Here is a 6,000-nt window from a genome sequence, read left to right as displayed (position 1 = left end):
AATAGCACAAAACATAACATATTTAGGGATGTACTTAACAAAATAAATGTAAGACATAAACATTGAAAAGCACAAAGCATTGTTGAAAAATAAGACTGAAGTAAATGAGAAAACATACCATATACATGGATACCATAAACATGGACATTCCATATACAATTGATGTTATTAATATCTGAATCTCTTCAAATTTATTTGTATATACAATGTAATTCTAATCACATACCTAACAATATTTTTTGAAACTAAATTTTATATGGAAACCCAAAGGACCTAGAACAGTCACAAGAATCTTATAAAAGGAAAACAAAAATAGATGGTTTCGCTATCAAGAATTAGTGTAAAGGTATAGCAATTACAATAGTGTAGTATTGATATAAGAGCAGATAGAAAATTCATGGTATAATACTACCTTGGAAAACTGTTTAATAGTTTCTTTTTCAGTTAAGTATATGCATAAGCATCAACCTAACATTCCTATTCTCAGTATTTATTCTTTAAAATGAAACTATGACCACAAAGATTCACATCCAGAAATGTCCATAGCAATCTAATTTAAATCATAAAAAAATGGAATCAGTCCAAATGTCTTGTAATGTAAACTCAGATAAGCAAACTGAGGCATATTCATAAAATGAAGTACTGTTTCCAATAAAAAGGAGCAAAATACAGCAACATGCTATAGCATGGAAAAATCGAAACAAAATTATGTTGATGTGATGTATAGAGTTCAAGAATGGGCAAAACTCATCCACGAAGATATATGCAGTAATGGTTGCCCTTAGTGGAAGGGAATGACTGGGAAAGCGAGTGGGAAAACCTTCTAGTGCCCCCTTTTGTATATTGTTTTGGATATCGATGATGTAATCATCTATATTTATCAAAATGAATCCATGTCCTCACTGGAGATCTGTACTTTCTAAAATCAGTCTGGTATGGATGGTATTACATACTTAGCAGTTTATTTGTGTGCGTGCATATAAACAAGTTTTCTTGATTAGGTTGAAATCTATGTTTCTGAATTGGATTTGAATGGCTTTTAACATGATTTATGTGGTACTAGTTAGATGAGATAGAAACCCAATGGTTTAGTGGCCAATGATCCCAGCATATTGTGTAGCTGGGTTCCTAAGTCAGAATATGCAGAGGACTCCATACCTTGACAGGTGGAACAAGTTTGGAAGCCTAGATTCTGTGAGCTTCTGGGAGGCCAGCAGTAAATGGAGTTCTTTCTATTGATCAACAAAATTCTCTGAGTAATAGGTGATGTCATATTAGAGCCATGCACAATCTCAGAGGTCTTCTAGGTCAGCCCTCTAATGATACCAATGGAAAACTTGAAACCCAAAAAGATTAAATATCTGCCCAAGAACACACAGCTATTTAATGGTAATCTGAGGCTAAAATCAGAGTATCCTTATTCCCAACACATCTGAAGTCACTCATATGAATGCTTTCTCAGCTGTAATTACTCTATTTTCAAAACAAAAGTGAGTGGATCATAAGGACATTCAGTGTAAACATTGACTTTGAGTCTTTAGAACTCTTTTAAGGTTTCCTTTGATATATATTCAAAGCAGACTTAGATTAGGAAAGGAAGAGTGAGAGATTAACTCTGCTCACCTGAGTCCATAAGACTCTGGAGCTGAATTTTAGCTGAGAAAGAATTGCGAAGTCACTGTGTTTCTTACTGAAATTCCTTATGGTTTTAAGATCAGAAAGAGGAATGCAAAGTATAATGTATCAATGACTCAGTTCCATAGGATAAATTCAAACATGTATTTGCGCTTACTTTAAAAAGTAGTAAAGAAATAAGTTTCTTACTCATTTAGATTGTTCATATATGTAAGATATAAATACAACTTTGCTGTCCAAATTTAGTGTCATTTGAAGCCACTGTGTACTGAACACATAGAGATTTTACTCGTGTCCCAGATTTTGTTTTCCATCTAATATTAATTTCATTTTAATGCATACTGACTCCTTTCTTTAGGGTTTTTATGGTCGCTAGGGGTTTTATGGTTGTTGTTGTTATTGTTGTTGTTGTTTTGGAACAGTAGTACCACAGTTCTGAAATAACCCAAATCATTCACCCTCCAAAGTGGTTGTACCCAGACAGATGTCTTCTATGCTGAGACACTCTGAACTGTCACAGAAACATATTTTCAGGCTTTGAATTACAGTTCCCAGAGTATCTCTACTGTTTAACCTGAGAAGGCTGAAATCCTTTGATAAATTCTGTTAGAATCAGCTAACAGATGGGAAGACTCAAGAAATTTTCTATTCCATGGGCTGACTTAAGTTAGGTGAGCTCCACAAGATCACACAATCTTCCAATTCTCTTTTTTGCCCAATCTCTTTAAGCCTGCCTCCATAATAATTTTCTGCAAGCATGTATAGGAAGGAAGCTATATGAAAAGCGTGAGGAATAGTAAGAGAGAGCTAGCAGGGAAAGATAACAGAGAATTGTAGACAACATTCAGTGAGGCTGTAGAAAGCTGGTGGAAAGTAAAACCATTGATACACATATTTTTTTCAACTTTTCTGGAAACTATTGATGTAAACTTTTGAGAAATTCAAAGTAGTATTTTTTGGAAGATTCCAAGACATAGTAATCAGAAAATAGCTAATTAGCTTTGTGGAAAATGAAGAAAGTTTAATAATTTCTATTGAACTTTGTAAGTAACTATGTTTGATGATGCTAATAATATATGCCTTTGTTATCATTCATTTTAAGTTTGTAAAAAAAAATCCACATGTTCCCTGTGTTTACTTTTATCACCATGCCACAAAATTTGATGTGAAATGTTTACTTGTTAATGTATCATGATAAGTGTCCTCTTGTCAATGTGTTAAGAGCATTTGGTAATGTCCTCTACTAGAACCTATAGTTTTTGTAAGTGAGAATTTATGGCATGATACTTTTGGAAGTAGCCATTGATTGATTTCAGAACTACTGTGGTGTGTTTTCAGAGTTGTCCCAGAGACTATAAGTTCAAATAAACAGCACTGGCAGTGAGTATTTATAAGGTCAACGGTCACATACTATGTGTGAGTGGTAATTTCTTATTCTGAGTAAGAATTACGATGAATTATATTATTTATATATTAGGACCTTTAGTTTCTTTTTAAAGCACAGGCGTTTTTTTTTTTTCCCTACCTAACTTACATACCTTGCTGGTAATCAGATATTGCATCATTGTGCTTACATAAGCCATTTAACCTATGGCCAGTGAAGTGACCTAAAGAAAAACCTTGTATAAGGGCCAGGATCAGATTGTGGTGAGTCATTTGTCCTCTACTTATGTGGACAAATGACATTTCACAAAGCTCAGTGAATGAGTAATAGTTCAGCTAGCATTGGAAAAGCAGTGCTTTCTGAGAGGGCTTCTAGAAGCTATGATAGATGATAGTATGGTAGAAGACTAGAAGATGTTGCTTGGAGGCCTGACTCTTGTTGGCCCCATAAAATAATACTTTTCTTCTTTCTTGTAAAACCTTTTCAAAAATTAAACCTTAACTTTACCTACATTACCTGTGATAAATTCTTCAGTGCCAATGTGAGCATTTAGCTATAGTTTCATTCTATTCTGATATTTTATCTTCCTAGGGAAAAATGAGGCTTGTTTATAGCCTTGTCTGCAAAGAAAATTCAAATGGAAGGATTCTTTAGGATCAGAACATAGTGTATGTTGAATAATTAAGAGCAAAATAAAATAATTTTGCTGCTATTTCAGCAACAATAAGAAAAAATTATGTTATTATCTTTTCTACCATAGTCATCAATTAAGCCACAAACTTATTGCTACATATAGTCAGGTTCAATTGCTGTAGCTAAGAACATGATCTGAGGGACTGAACAAGTCCTGCTGAAGTCAAATCAGTTATGCCAAAAGATAACATCCCAACTCACCTCCAAAAAACTCTTTTAGAGCAGTAGGTCTTAAATTCTGGGCCAGAAAAAATTAGTGATTCATTATAACCTTTTAGGCCTCAAAGGAGTCAAGCTCTAATATCATTTGCTTTAAGGAATTCTAATTATAAATAAATATTACAGGCAAGGTAAAAGATAATCTATAAGATCTCATATAGACTTTTCATTAAAATTATTGTAACCTGCCCTCTAATTCTGGGCACCTTCTCCCAGAGAGCATCTGTTTTGTTTTGGGTGGTCGTGGTTGGTTGGTTGATTGTGTTTGCCAGAAAGGTAGCCAAGAACTCAAACATATAGAGAGCTACTACTTTAAAGAATAAGTTGGGATTAAGTACCTAAAACTCTTCTCCCTGCCTTTATCTTTGCCCACGTTAGTGACTCTTTCCAGTTTATCTCTGCCAATTGTTTTTGGTTTCCTCCGTTTTGAGTTCAGAAATGGTAAAATTGTGACTACTGAGTATTCTCACTGACAAGTTTGGTTTAATAATTACTTCATTTTCATTAAACAAGCATGAATTTCTACTGAAGTTTTACACATCATTTTGTTGAATGTTTCAGCTTTAGGGAAAATAATTTCCAAAGGGTATTTTTTTTCCCAGAAACTTAATAGGACACTCTGATTCCATCTTTTAGGTCTTAGATGTCACTTTACTGTGTACATATCTATAAATAGCTCCATATATCTCACCAGTTGGACAATGAAGCTTAGCCGTCTCTATTTCATTTGTTCCCAGTAGTAATCTTTGTTTTCCTTGGAGCCCTAAAACATTAAAAAAAGAAGAGTCCTGGAACATATATAGGCTTTACTTTTGTTTCCTTTATTATCTTTTCTTTACTATCTTTTCTTATTTCTCCATTTCTCTTTTAAACAATTTTGTTTGTCCAGATCTTGGGGTTTGAACTCAGGTCCTCATACTTGGTAGACAGCAGCTCTACCTCACTTGAACTGAACTACTTCTCCAGTCCCTTTATCTTGGTTATGGAACGAGTCTTGCATTTTTGCCTAACTTTGGCCTCTTGCTATGTCCTCCAACTTATACTTCCCTCATACATAAGATTTCAGGCAAGCAGCACGATACTGGCCCCTAAAACAATTTTAACAAATTTCATGATTCTATTTTATTTATTTATTTTTAATTTTTTTATTGTGAAAATACCGTACACAGGGGTTACAATTACATGGGCAAGGTAATGAGTACATTTCTTATCAAGTATTGTTGCCTCCTCCTTTGTTTCCCCTTCCCATCCCTTCCCATCTCCCCACCTCCTCCCCTCCCCTCCCCCCCACCAAAGTTGTAAGGTTCATTTTCAACATAACAACTTGTACATCTCATTGTTGCAATGGGTCCACCTGTATCCCTATTTAAATGGTTTGTTTTTGCCCTTCCCCTCCACAAATTATACCAATATCGAATACAATGAAAGCAGGGGCTATACCGTGGGGGAGGGACATACAAAGCAACAAAGAAATCATTTTATAAATACATTAGAAACATAATGCAAGCATACAAAGTATTTATAAGAAGAGAAGCTAGCCAGCCACTGGTGGGTTATGCCTGTAATCCTAGCTACTCAGGAGGCTGAGATCGGAGGATCACTGTTCGAAGCCAACCTGGGCAAGAAAGTCTAGGAAACTCATCTCCAATTAACCACCAGAAAACTGGAATTGGCGCTGTGGCTCAAAGTGGCAGAAAACAAACTATAACTCACTCTTTAAATTTTTTCTTAGAGAAATTCCCCATTTTTTTTATATTACATTAACCAGTTGATATAAAGTATAAGTTGATATAGAATATAATTATATTTAGTATAGTATATTAAGTAATCAGTTTGATAATTTGTAATAATTTATTGTTCATTGTCTTTTCCTCAGAAATATTAAAATACAAACAAATGAAATCAGCAGTCAGATATTGAAATTTGTGAGCGGAAGTTAGAAACATTAAGTGTGCCATATAAAACACAGAAAAAAAAATCTGGTCTGGGTCTCTAGAGAATGTGACAAATTGTTGAAATATAAGCAGAGAAAGAGATGATCAATTGGGCAGTGACTTCTTGTTCAGCAA

This window comes from Dipodomys spectabilis, unplaced genomic scaffold (genome assembly GCF_019054845.1).
Source record: "Dipodomys spectabilis isolate Male_0828 unplaced genomic scaffold, ASM1905484v1 ptg000081l, whole genome shotgun sequence".
In the NCBI taxonomy this organism is placed as follows: domain Eukaryota; kingdom Metazoa; phylum Chordata; class Mammalia; order Rodentia; family Heteromyidae; genus Dipodomys; species Dipodomys spectabilis.
The sequence above is the reverse complement of the archived record's forward strand: the minus strand, read 5'-3'. Positions refer to the sequence as shown.